Below are 15,251 nucleotides of genomic sequence, written 5' to 3'. Positions count from 1 at the left end.
GGATCTCTTGGGCTCATAAGGCTGAATAATGCCCTGGAGAATAGAGGGTCCGGTTTTAAACATAGACTTATGAGCAATACACAAGGCTTTGAACTTAACTCTCTCCTGGACTGGCAGCCAATGGAGTGATTTAAGGGCAGGTTTAGCAGAGTGATGGTTGGGGATGCCCAAAAGAATTTGTGCAGCCCAATTTTGAGTTGTCTGTAATTTGAAGATAGTAGCAGCAGGGGAACCCAAGTAAAGGGCATTAGCAAAATCCAAACTGGATAAGACCAGCGCTTGGACCATTATTTTTCTTGCCTGGAAGGGGAGGAGGGGGAGGTTTTTCCGGATCATTTTAAGGATCCAGTAGCAAGAGGCAGATGTCTTCCGGGCCTGAGATTTAAATGTAAGTTTATGGTTCATCCAAACGCCCAGACTCTTTAACTGGTTTTAGGAGTGGGGTAGGAGCCCATGGATCTAGGCCAGATTTCAGTCAAATCAAGGGGGGAGTGGTTACCCAAAATCATGATTTCACTCTTTTCCCCATTAAATTTTAGGAAGGAGTTGCTCATCCATCTTGCAATTTCTTCCATGCAAGGACGAAGACTGGAAGGAGAGCTTTCCGCTTTATTGAGCCCAATCACCAGTTGTGTATCATCCGCATAGGAGACTATGTGGACTCCAAAGGGTAAAACTGCCTCCGCAAGAGTGCAGGTATAAACATTAAACAAAGTGGGACTTAAAGAAGATCCCTGCGGCACTCCACAACGAAGGGGTGTCCGTTTGGACGTGACTTCCTTGTCAAAAACATGGAAGGATCTGCTGTTCAGAAAAGATTTTAGCCAGGCCAGGGCAATACCAGTGATACCTGATTTATGGAGCCTATGGATCAAAATCTGATGGTTTACAGTATCAAAGGCCGTGCTGAGGTCCAAAAGGAGGACCACCGCGGTGCCACCGGCATCGACTATCCTTCTTAACTCTTCCACCACAGAGAGAAGGGCCGTCTCTGTTCCCTGTAATGGGCGGAAACCGGTTTGAGTCCGATGGAGAAGATTATGAGTCTCCAAGTGCGCTGATAGTATTAAATTAAAATATTTTTCAATAATTTTACTAACTCCAGGGAGCAACGAGATAGGGCGATAGTTTCCCAGGTCTGAAGGGTTAAGGCTTGATTTTTTAACAGAGCCTGTAAGCTGTAAGCAGCATTACACATTACCCCTTCCTACCCCGTGGATCTGTGAGGATTTCCCCTTCTGAGCTAGGGGCCCTGCTTCAGACGTCCTCCTTCGAGCTTCACAATCGGGTTGAGGTGGCTCTTGTCTACCTTGTGATACAGCTACACTCATGCTTGTGATTGCTCGGCTTGATCTGACCCATGAACATTGTGCTCACACTTACAATGGGCTGGTCTAAAATCACAGTGCCTCAGGAGACAGAGTTACAGAGGCACTTTGTATAACCATACAGAGCCAGATACCCAAATACAACTTTAGAACTCAGTTTGCCGCTGACTACATGTAACATGGGCACAACTGGTTGGCCTCTACAAGCTGGCATCAGTCTAGTTGTCCTTCAATCATAGTTGCTGCAGGAGTAGATCTAAAAGCAGTGCATTGAAGCCAATATCGTTACCTAGCAAAGCATACAGTTACAGGTCATACAAGAGGGTCTAACTAGGGCCCTGTTATGCACTGTTCAGTAATGATTATCAATACATAGACAATAGGCAATTATTGATTACTGTCACTATCACACAGATAAGCTCTACTTTTTGGTAAATGAACTCCAAGTCTCCCTGTGGATTCCTACCTTTGTGCAAGACTGCTCATGTCTATTCAGCATAAGCTTCAGGCACAAGCAGGCACACCATTAACACCAACTTAACCACTCATAATGAGAAATGTAAAATACCAGTTGACTTGTGTGCGAGTGTCCCTTGCACTTTTACAACCCCAAAAGAATTTTCCCTGGATATTGTAATAAGTAGTTTGGTTAAGGGAATGTTGCGGCTGCAGGTCAGTGTAGATGCAAGACAGGCTAAGCCAATTTCCTTACAGCAGCCTTCCAAAACAAAGTTGTCAGTGATACACTATTGTTGCTAAATAATATGTTGTTTACCAGATCCATAATCTTATTTACAGTTGTGGCCATTGCTGTCTGTGCTCGTGCTAATTTTAAGTTGTGAATGCCACTGTCACATGTGTTCCCCTTCTTAGAAGTGTTGTCCTTGAGTAACAGTGGTAGATAAAAGCAAAGTTGGTGTCTTAACCCCTAAAAGTCTGGTCTCTTCACTGTTGCCTGACATTAAGACTTACAGAAACTGTTCATTTTGTTGTCATTCTTGTTTCAGGCTTAGACTGGACATCTCCATGGTAATCTCTTCACTTTGTTTCAATTTTGAATGTTTTCTGTTGTACCATTTACTCATTGTCTGGCAATGCACACATGTTATTGTTTTGTTCATGCCCTTTCTTTGTCTCAGTTGTAGTCATTTACCCGTTAAGGTCTGCACTGCACATAGTGGTGCAATGTTCTTCATATGCAGTACATTTAAAAGTGTTGTCAGGTACTGATTCTATTCCATGGCCTTTTCTACTCAGTTTGGTGTCCGGATACATTTATATTAATTGCCAAGTTTCTTATTGCATCAGGCTGACTCAGTTGTTGTCCATTTGCTTACATATTTATCAATTCTCTCATCCTCTCCTTTTGATAATCTCACCTATTTACTGCCCATCCTTCTATTAAGCCTCTTTTTGTTCCCTTTTCTATTCATTCCTAAATGGTTTACTATTCACACCCCCTTGTTGCATTCATTTGCCTTGCACATTTATTTCCTATGCTAGTTCTCTGTCAGAGAAAGAGAGTGGCCTCAGTGAGATTACCCTCAGCACGGCGGCCATCTTGGACTGCCTCTGACTGCATATGCAGCCTGATTCATGTAGCTAAATTGCACTCGCAAAGGGCCAGATTCTCAGAATCTGGCCCTTTGCGAGCGCAATTTTTGCATTTGGTATTCATGATACCAAATGCAAAAATCGCTATTTAAGAATTCGCATATTTGCGTGGAATGGCATTTAAGGAATCTCTAATAGAGATTCCTTAAATGCTATTCATGACACACAACAAAATAGCGATATTGGACATTTGGGGCCGCTATTTACCGACAGGTCAGACCTGTCGGTAAATAGCAAAAACTCAGAAAAATGCTTTTAAAAGCATTTTTCAAAGTTGCATGTAGCACACACACATGTCCTTTGGACATGTGTGTGCGCAACACCTGTCCAAAAGTGCATTTTAGGGGTGCTACAGGGCGTCCTTTGGACACCCCTGTCACCCTTAAAATCGCTATCTCAGTTGCGAGTAGCAAATTGCTACTCGCAAATCCCCATTCATTCCAATGGGCCTCTTGGCCCATAGGAATGAATGGGGAGTATTTGCGAGTAGCAAATTGCTACTCGCAAATAAAGAACATGTAGGAATCGCTATTTAAGTAGCAATTCCTACATGAATGCCGTTTTGCGTGTCCTCAATAGCGAATCGCTATGATTCGCTATTAGGGACACGCAAAACGGCCCGTACATGAATCAGGCTGTAAGTCTCGGTTTACACAAAATGGAGGTTGTTCTTCAGTGCACCATATACAAATTTGCAAACAGTTGTGAGCTTCAATTCTTTAATTTTAGGCTAAACAATCGTAAACAAAGGTTAGTATTTTCAGTGAAAACACACTTTTATCTTTAACAAATGATAGCACAGCTGATTCACATTTCCCTCACTAAACATTTGCTTTTTTAACAATGTTTTTGATGCCATCAAATACATAACATGATTTTCATAAAAACATACATTTTCATTCATATTCTTTTAGGTATTGCTGTGGCATCACACCTTTTATCCTCAGCATAGCAGGCAGTTTTTGTGGTTCTCACACAGGCGAAAACCATAATGTATAGTTCTAAACATGCTTTTCATTTACAAATCCAGTCAGAAAAAAACGTATTCCTATGGTTATATTAGATACAAATTATTGGACTGTGGTTTTCTCACTGTTCTGAACTGTTGCATTGATCACCTGGCCAGATTTGTTTTACTTGGCCTTTCCTATTTAAGAAATGACTTCATAAAAGATACAGCTTTTGTTTGCCTACCCTGTATTGAGACAATGGGAGTCCACTTTTTGCTTTATTGTGGTTCAGGGGAGTAGGGTAAAAGGCTTTTGTGACGATAGGTGCCCTCCTATAAATGCGAACACTAAAACTCTCTTCAATGAGCATACATGCCAACATACCTGATTCAAGCTTGAGACTACCAATGTTTAAGCCAAAATGGCTTTATCTGTTTCCGACCTGAAATTGCTTCTTCTTTAATGTATATCAATTGGCAAAATACATTCCACCTAATTTGTTTCGAAAATATCTACTTTTAAAATGTTGACATGTCTGAATGAGGCTGAACCGAATATATGATGTTACAATGCAAACAGTTACAACGCATGCCTTTACAACCTGGCTTTTACATCGCAGCATCCATTACAACGCATGATTTTACAACGCATGCCCTCACAACGCATTTTTAGAAACTAAATTTACAACGCATTCCATTACAACGCATACCATTACAACGCATGACATTACAACGCACAATACTTTTAGGGCAGGAGTAGTGTAAGTGTTAGATAGCGTAGGGGTAAAAATTACTATTCCCACTCCAGTGAGTGCACTAGTAGGGTAAGTGTCGGATAGTGTAGGGGTAAACATTTCTATTCCCACTCCAGTAAGTGCAATCGTAGGGTAAGTATTGGATAGTGTAGGGATAAGAATACTATCCCCATGAACCCCAAAACCCATACCCACCTTAAAACTAAAAAATCCCCATTACTTACCTTATAATGCGTTGCAATGGCATGCGTTGTATTGATATTCATTGTAATGGCATGCGTTGTAGTGACATGCGTTGTAATGGCATGCGTTGTAATGGTATGTTATGTAAGGGCAGCTGTGTTGTAATGACTGCGTTGTGAAGGTAGTGCGTTGTAATGACTGCTATGTAAAGGTTGTTTCCCGGCTGGACTAGTTAAAGACTGTAGAAGAAGTATTTTGCTTGTTAGGAGGGCCCAGTTATTGCCAAAATGTAATATACAGTTTATCCAGCAGTCTGGCTGAAAGAGGGCACACACTTTGAGTGGTATCTCTATCAGCTGAGTTGAACTTTTGACCTCTTCTGCCACCAGGGCAGAGGCTGGCTGGGACATTCTGAGAGAAGAATGCCCTGTGTCAGTATTCTGTGCCAACATTCTAAAGCTTCCCTGCCCAGCCCCCACTTCAAGCACCCTTCTCAGAGAGGAACATGAAAAGTGACAGAAGCTTTAGATACAGAGATCGGTTCTGGCTCATGTCACTCTTGCTTTGGCCAAATGATTGAACCTTACAACCACCTTACCCAACACTCTCCAGGTTATCCCTGTCCCTCACTTCACTCACTTCATATTCATTACATACACCCGGTATTGTTCCCTTTTCTATTTATTCCTAAATTGTTTACTATCCACAAACCCCTTGTTGCATTCATTTGCCTTGCACATTTATTTCCTATGCTGGTTCTCTGTGAGAGAAAGAGAGTGGCCTCAGTGAGATTTCCCTCAGCGCGGCAGCCATCTTAGACTGCCTCTGACTGCATTAAGTCTCAGTTCACACAAAATGGAGGTTATTCTTTAGTGCACCCATATACAAATTCACAAAAAGTTGTGAGCTTCAATTCTTTAATTTTAGGCTAAAGAATCATAAACAAAGGATAGTGTTTTCAGTGAAAACACACTTTTATCTTTCACAAATGATAGCACAGCTGATTCACATTTCCCTCACTAAACATTTGCTTTTTTAACAATATGTTTGTTGCCATCAAATACATAACATGATTTTCATAAAAACATACATTTTCATTCATATTCTTTTAGGTATTGCTGTGGCATCACACCTTTTATCCTCAGCATAGCAGGCAGTTTGTGTGGTTCTCACACAGGCAAAAAACTAAATGTATAGTTGTAAACATGCTTTTCATTTACAAATCCAGTCAGAAAAAATGTGTTCCTTTGGTTATATAAGATACACTTTATTGGACTGTGGTTCTCTCACTGTACTGAACTGTTGCATTGATCACCTGGCTAGCTTTGTTTTACTTTGCCTTTCCTATTTAATAAATGACTTCATACAACATACAGCTTTTGTTTGCCTACCCTGCATTGAGACAATGGGAGTCTACTTTTGGCTTTATTATGGTTCAGGGGAGTAGGGTAAAAGGCTTTTGTGACAATAGGTGCCCACCTATTAATGTGAACACTTAAACTCTCTTCAATGAGCATACATGCCAGCATACCTGATTCAAGCTTGAGACTACCAATGTTTAAGCCAAAATGTTTTTTTCTGTTTCTGACCTGAAATTGCTTCTTCTTTAATGTATTTCAATTGGCAAAATACCTTCCCCCTAATTTGTTTTCAAAATATCTACTTTTAAAATGTTGACATGTCTGAATGAGGCTGGACTGAATATATGATGTTACAACGCAAACAATTACAATGCATGCCTTTACAACGTGGTTTTTACATTGCAGCATCCATTACAATGCATGATTTTACAACGCATGCCATCACTACCCATTTTTAGAAACTACATATACAACGCATTCCATTACAACGCATGCCTTTACAACGCGCAATACTTTTAGGGCAAGAGTAGTGTAAGTGTTGGATAGCGTAGGGGTAAAAATTACTATTCCCACTCCAGTGAGTGAACAGTACGGTAAGTGTTGGATAGTGTAGGGGTAAAAATTACTATTCCCACTCCGGTGAGTGCAACAGTAGGGTAAGTGTTGGATAGTGTAGGGGTAAACATTTCTATTCCCCCTCCAGTGAGTGCTACACCGCATGCCATCACCACCCATTTTTAGAAACTACATTTACAACGCACTCCATTAAAACGCTTATAATTACAATGCATGCCATTACAACGCGCAATACTTTTAGGGCAAGAGTAGTGTAAGTGTTGGATAGTGTAGGGGTAAAAATTACTGTTCCCACTCCAGTGAGTGCAACAGTAGGGTAAGTGTTGGATACTGTAGGGGTAAACATTTCTATTCCCAATCCAGTGAGTGCAACAGTAGGGTAAGTGTTGGATAGTGTAGGGATGAAAATACTATGCCCATGTACCCCAGCACCCATACCCTCCCTAAAACTAAAAAATCTCCGTTACTTACCATATAATGCATTGTAATGGCATGTGTTGTAAGGATATTCATTGTAATGGCATGCGTTGTAGTGACATGCGTTGTAATGGCATGCGTTGTAATTGTATGTGATGTAAGGGCAGCTGCGTTGTAATGACTGCGTTGTGAATGTAGTGCGTTGTAATGACAGCTATGTAAAGGCTTTTTCCCGGCTGAACTAGTTGAAGACTGTAGAATTCTGACCTGAAATTGCTTCTTCTTTAATGTATTTCAATTGGCAAAATACATTCCCCCTAATTTGCTTTCAAAATATCTACTTTTAAAATGTTGACATGTCTGAATGAGGCTGAACTGAATATATAATGTCACAACGCAAACAATTACAACGCATGCCTTTACAACGCGGTTTTTACATCGCAGCATCCATTACAATGCATGATTTTACAATGCATGCCATCACAATGCACTTTTAGAAACTACATTTACAATGCATTCCATTACAACGCATACCTTTACAACGCATGCCATTACAACACGCAAAACTTTTAGGGCAAGAGTAGTGTAAGTGTTGGATAGCGTAGGGGTAAAAATTGCTATTCCCACTCCTGTGAGTGCAACAGTAGGGTAAGTGTTGGATAGTGTAGGGGTAAAAATGTCTATTCCCACTCAAGGGAGTGCAACAGTAGGGTAAGTTGGATAGTGTTGGATAGTATAGGGATAAAAATACTATCCCCATATACCCCAGAACCCATACCCACCCTAAAACCTTTACAACGCATACCTTTACAACGCATGCCATTACAACACGCAAAACTTTTAGGGCAAGAGTAGTGTAAGTGTTGGATAGTGTAGGGGTAAACATTTCTATTCCCACTCCAGTGAGTGCAACACTAGGGTAAGTTGGATAGTGTTGGATAGTATAGGGATAAAAATACTATCCCCATATACCCCAGAACCCATACCCACCCTAAAACTAAAAAATCCCCATTACTTACCTTATAATGCGTTGTAATGGCATGCGTTGTAATGATATTCATTGTAATGGCATGCGTTGTAGTGACATGCGTTGTAATGACATGCGTTGTAATGGTATGTGATGTAAGGGCAGCTGCGTTATAATGACTGCGTTGTGAAGGTAGTGCGTTGTAATGACTGCTATGTAAAGGTTGTTTCCCGGCTGAACTAGTTGAAGACTGTAGAATTCTGACCTGAAATTGCTTCTTCTTTAATGTATTTCAATAGGCAAAATACATTCCCCCTAATTTGCTTTCAAAATATCTACTTTTAAAATGTTGAAATGTCTGAATGAGGCTGAACTGAATATAGGATGTTACAACGCAAACAATTACAACGCATGCCTTTACAACGCGGTTTTTACATCGCAACATCCATTACAATGCATGATTTTACAATGCATGCCATCACAACGCATTTTTAGTAAGTACATTTACAACACATTCCATTACAACGCATGCCATTACAACGCATGCCATTACAACGCGCAATACTTTTAGGGCAAAAGTAGTGTAAGTGTTGGATAGCGTAGGACTAAAAATTGCTATTCCCACTCCAGTGAGTGCAACAGTGGGGTAAGTATTGGATAGTGTAGGGGTAAAAATTTCTATTCCCACTCCAGTGAGTACAACAGTAGGGTAAGTGTTGGATAGTGTAGGGTTAAAAATGTCGATTCCCACTCCAGCGAGTGCAACAGTAGGGTAAGTTGGATAGTGTTGGATAGTGTAGGGATAAAAATACTATCCCCATGTACCCCAGAACCCATACCCACCCTAAAACTAAAAAATCCCCATTACTTACCTTATAATGCGTTGTAATGGCATGCGTTGTAATGATATTCATTGTAATGGGATGCGTTGTAGTGACATGCGTTGTAATGGTGTGCGTTGTAATGGTATGTGATGTAAGGGCAGCTGCGTTGTAATGACTGCGTTGTGAAGGTAGTGCGTTGTAATGACTGCTATGTAAAGATTGTTACCCGGCTGAACTAGTTAAAGACTGTAGAATTCTGACCTGAAATTGCTTCTTCTTTAATGTATTTCAATTGGCAAAATACATTCCCCCTAATTTGTTTTCAAAATATCTACTTTTAAAATGTTGACATGTCTGAATGAGGCTGAACTGAATATATGATGTTACAACTCAAACAATTACAACGCATGCCTTTACAACACGGTTTTTACATCGCAGCATCCATTACAATGCATGATTTTACAACGCATGCCATCACAACGCATTTTTAGAAACTACATTTACAACGCATTCCATTACAACGCATTCCATTACAACGCATACCATTACAACGTGCAATACTTTTAGGGCAAGAGTAGTGTAAGTGCTGGATAGTGTAGGGGAAAATATTTCTATTCCCACTCCAGTGAGTGCGACAGTAGGGTAAGTGTTGGATAGTGTAGGGATAAAAATTTCTATTCCCACTCCAGTGAGTGCAACAGTAGGGTAAGTTGGATAGTGTTGGATAGTGTAGGGATAAAAATACTATCACCATGTACCCCAGAACCCATACCCACCCTAAAACTAAATGATTCCCTTTACTTACCTTATAATGCGTTGTAATGGCATGCGTTGTAATGATATTCATTGTAATGGCATACGTTGTAGTGACATGCGTTGTAATGGCATGCGTTGTAATGGTATGTGATGTAAGGGCAGCTGCGTTATACTGACTGCGTTGTGAAGGTAGTGCATTGTAATGACTGCTATGTGAAGGTTGTTTCCCGGCTGAACTAGTTGAAGACTGTAGATTTCTGACCTGAAATTGCTTTTTCTTTAATGTATTTCAATTGGCAAAATACATTCTCCCTAATTTACTTTCAAAATATCTACTTTTAAAATGTAGACATGTCTGAATGAGGCTAAACTGAATATATTATGTTACAACGCAAACAATTACAACGGATGCCTTTACAACGCAGTTTTTACATCGCAGTATCCATTACAATGCATGATTTTACAACGCATGCCATCACAACGCATTTTTAGTAACTACATTTACAACGCATTCCATTACAACGCATACCATTACAACGCATGCCATTACAATGCGCAATACTTTTAGGGCAAGAGTATTGTAAGTGTTGGATAGTGTAGGGGTAAAAATTACTATTCCCACTCCAGTGAGTGAAACAGTAGGGTAAGTGTTGGATAGTGTAGGGGTAAACATTTCTATTCCCACTCCAGTGAGTGCAACAGTAGGGTAAGTGTTGGATAGTGTAGGGATAAAAATACTATCCCCATGTACCCCAGAACCCATACCCACCCTAAAACAAGAAAATCCCCATTACTTACCTTATAATGCGTTGTAATGGCATGCGTTGTAATGATAATTATTGTAATGGCATGCGTTGTAGTGACATGCGTTGTAATGGCATGCGTTGTAATGGTATGTGATGTAAGGGCAGCTGCGTTGTAATGACTGCGTTGTGTAGGTAGTGCAATGTAATGACTGCTATGTAAAGGTTGTTTCCCGGCTGGACTAGTTAAAGACTGTAGAGGTTTTTTGCTTGTTAGGAGGGCCCAGTTATTGCCAAAATGTAATATGCAGTTTATCCAGCAGTCTGGCTGAAAGAGGGCACACACTTTGAGTGGTATCTCTATCAGCTGAGTTGAACTTTTGACCTCTTCTGCCACCAGGGCAGAGGCTGGCTGGGACATTCTGAGAGAAGAATGCCCTGTGTCAGTATTCTGTGCCAACATTCTAAAGCTTCCCTGCCCAGCCCCCACTTCAAGCACCCTTCTCAGAGAGGAACATGAAAAGTGACAGAAGCTTTAGATACAGAGATCGGTTCTGGCTCATGTCACTCTTGCTTTGGCCAAATGATTGAACCTTACAACCACCTTTCCCAACACTCTCCAGGTTATCCCTGTCCCTCACTTCACTCACTTCATATTCATTACATACACCCGGTATTGTTCCCTTTTCTATTTATTCCTAAATTGTTTACTATCCACAACCCCCTTGTTGCATTCATTTGCCTTGCACATTTATTTCCTATGCTGGTTCTCTGTGAGAGAAAGAGAGTGGCCTCAGTGAGATTTCCCTCAACACGGCGGCCATCTTGGACTGCCTCTGACTGCATTAAGTCTCAGTTCACACAAAATGGAGGTTGTTCTCCAGTGCACCCATATCCAAATTTACAAACAGTTGTGAGCTTCAATTCTTTAATTTTAGGCTAAAGAATCGTAAATAAAGAATAGTGTTGTCAGTGAAAACACACTTTTATCTTTCACAAATGATAGCACAGCTGATTCACATTTCCCTCACTAAACATTTGCTTTTTTAACAATATGTTTGTTGCCATCAAATACATAACATGATTTTCATAAAAACATTAATTTTCATTCATATTCTTTTAGGTATTGCTGTGGCATCACACCTTTTATCCTCAGCATAGCAGGCAGTTTTTGTGGTTCTCACACAGGCAAAAAACTAAATGTATAGTTGTAAACATGCTTTTCATTTACAAATCCAGTCAGAAAAAATGTGTTCCTTTGGTTATATAAGATACACTTTATTGGACTGTGGTTCTCTCACTGTACTGAACTGTTGCATTGATCACCTGGCCAGCTTTGTTTTACTTTGCCTTTCCTATTTAATAAATGACTTCATACAACATACAGCTTTTGTTTGCCTACCCTGTATTGAGACAATGGGAGTCTACTTTTGGCTTTATTATGGTTCAGGGGAGTAGGGTAAAAGGCTTTTGTGACAATAGGTGCCCACCTATTAATGTGAACACTTAAACACTCTTCAATGAGCATACATGCCAGCATACCTGATTCAAGCTTGAGACTACCAATGTTTAAGCCAAAATGTTTTTTTCTGTTTCTGACCTGAAATTGCTTCTTCTTTAATGTATTTCAATTGGCAAAATACCTTCCCCCTAATTTGTTTTCAAAATATCTACTTTTAAAATGTTGACATGTCTGAATGAGGCTGGACTGAATATATGATGTTACAACGCAAACAATTACAATGCATGCCTTTACAACGTGGTTTTTACATTGCAGCATCCATTACAATGCATGATTTTACAACGCATGCCATCACTACCCATTTTTAGAAACTACATATACAACGCATTCCATTACAACGCATGCCTTTACAACGCGCAATACTTTTAGGGCAAGAGTAGTGTAAGTGTTGGATAGCGTAGGGGTAAAAATTACTATTCCCACTCCAGTGAGTGAACAGTACGGTACGTGTTGGATAGTGTAGGGGTAAAAATTACTATTCCCACTCCGGTGAGTGCAACAGTAGGGTAAGTGTTGGATAGTGTAGGGGTAAACATTTCTATTCCCCCTCCAGTGAGTGCTACAGTAGGGTAAGTGTTGGATAGGGTAGGGATAAAAATAGTCTGCCCATGTACCCCAGAACCCATACCCACCCTAAAACTAAAAAATCCCCATTACTTACCTTATAATGCATTGTAATGGCATGCGTTGTAATGATATTCATTGTAATGGCATGCGTTGTAGTGACATGCGTTGTAATGGTGTGCGTTGTAATGGTATGTGATGTAAGGCAGCTGCGTTGTAATGACTGTGTTGTGAAGGTAGTGCGTTGTAATGACTGCTATGTAAAGATTGTTACCCGGCTGAACTAGTTAAAGATTGTAGAATTCTGACCTGAAATTGCTTCTTCTTTAATGTATTTCAATTGGCAAAATACATTCCCCCTAATTTGTTTTCAAAATATCTACTTTTAAAATGTTGACATGTCTGAATGAGGCTGAACTGAATATATGATGTTACAACGCAAACAATTACAACGCATGCCTTTACAACACGGTTTTTACATCGCAGCATCCATTACAATGCATGATTTTACAACGCATGCCATCACAACGCATTTTTAGAAACTACATTTACAACGCATTCCATTACAACGCATTCCATTACAACGCATTCCATTACAACGCGCAATACTTTTAGGGCAAGAGTAGTGTAAGTGCTGGATAGTGTAGGGGTAAATATTTCTATTCCCATTCCAGTGAGTGCGACAGTAGGGTAAGTGTTGGATAGTGTAGGGATAAACATTTCTATTCCCACTCCAGTGAGTGCAACAGTAGGGTAAGTTGGATAGTGTTGGATAGTGTAGGGATAAAAATACTATCACCATGTACCCCAGAACCCATACCCACCCTAAAACTAAAAAATCCCCATTACTTACCTTATAATTCGTTGTAATGTCATGCGTTGTAATGATATTCATTGGAATGGCATGCGTTGTAGTGACATGTGTTGTAATGGCATGCGTTGTAATGGTATATGATGTAAGGGCAGCTGCATTGTAATGACTGCATTGTGAAGGTAGTGCGTTGTAATGACTGCTATGTAAAGGTTGTTTCCTGGCTGAACTAGTTGAAGACTGTAGAATTCTGACCTGAAATTGCTTCTTCTTTAATGTATTTCAATTGGCAAAATGCCTTCCCCCTAATTTGTTTTCAAAATATCTACTTTTAAAATGTTGACATGTCTGAATGAGGCTGAACTGAATATATGATGTTACAATGCAAACAATTACAATGCATGCCTTTACAACGCGGTTTTTACATCGCAGCATCCATTACAATGCATGATTTTACACCGCATGCCATCACCACCCATTTTTAGAAACTACATTTACAACGCACTCCATTACAACGCATATAATTACAATGCATGCCATTACAACGCGCAATACTTTTAGGGCAAGAGTAGTGTAAGTGTTGGATAGTGTAGGGGTAAAAATTACTGTTCCCACTCCAGTGAGTGCAACAGTAGGGTAAGTGTTGGATAGTGTAGGGGTAAACATTTCTATTCCCAATCCAGTGAGTGCAACAGTAGGGTAAGTGTTGGATAGTGTAGGGATAAAAATACTATGCCCATGTACCCCAGCACCCATACCCTCCCTAAAACTAAAAAATCTCTGTTACTTACCATATAATGCATTGTAATGGCATGTGTTGTAAGGATATTCATTGTAATGGCATGCGTTGTAGTGACATGCGTTGTAATGGCATGCGTTGTAATTGTATGTGATGTAAGGGCAGCTGCGTTGTAATGACTGCGTTGTGAATGTAGTGCGTTGTAATGACAGCTATGTAAAGGCTTTTTCCCGGCTGAACTAGTTGAAGACTGTAGAATTCTGACCTGAAATTGCTTCTTCTTTAATGTATTTCAATTGGCAAAATACATTCCCCCTAATTTGCTTTCAAAATATCTACTTTTAAAATGTTGACATGTCTGAATGAGGCTGAACTGAATATATAATGTCACAACGCAAACAATTACAACGCATGCCTTTACAACGCGGTTTTTACATCGCAGCATCCATTACAATGCATGATTTTACAATGCATGCCATCACAACGCACTTTTAGAAACTACATTTACAATGCATTCCATTACAACGCATACCTTTACAACGTATGCCATTACAACACGCAAAACTTTTAGGGCAAGAGTAGTGTAAGTGTTGGATAGCGTAGGGGTAAAAATTGCTATTCCCACTCCTGTGAGTGCAACAGTAGGGTAAGTGTTGGATAGTGTAGGGGTAAAAATGTCTATTCCCACTCAAGGGAGTGCAACAGTAGGGTAAGTGTTGGATAGTGTAGGGGTAAACATTTCTATTCCCACTCCAGTGAGTGCAACACTAGGGTAAGTTGGATAGTGTTGGATAGTATAGGGATAAAAATACTATCCCCATATACCCCAGAACCCATACCCACCCTAAAACTAAAAAATCCCCATTACTTACCTTATAATGCGTTGTAATGGCATGCGTTGTAATGATATTCATTGTAATGGCATGCGTTGTAGTGACATGCGTTGTAATGGCATGCGTTGTAATGGTATGTGATGTAAGGGCAGCTGCGTTATAATGACTGCGTTGTGAAGGTAGTGCGTTGTAATGACTGCTATGTAAAGGTTGTTTCCCGGCTGAACTAGTTGAAGACTGTAGAATTCTGACCTGAAATTGCTTCTTCTTTAATGTATTTCAATAGGCAAAATACATTCCCCCTAATTT

This window comes from Lissotriton vulgaris, chromosome 12 (genome assembly GCF_964263255.1).
Source record: "Lissotriton vulgaris chromosome 12, aLisVul1.2, whole genome shotgun sequence".
In the NCBI taxonomy this organism is placed as follows: domain Eukaryota; kingdom Metazoa; phylum Chordata; class Amphibia; order Caudata; family Salamandridae; genus Lissotriton; species Lissotriton vulgaris.
Note: the sequence above shows the minus strand (reverse complement) of the source record.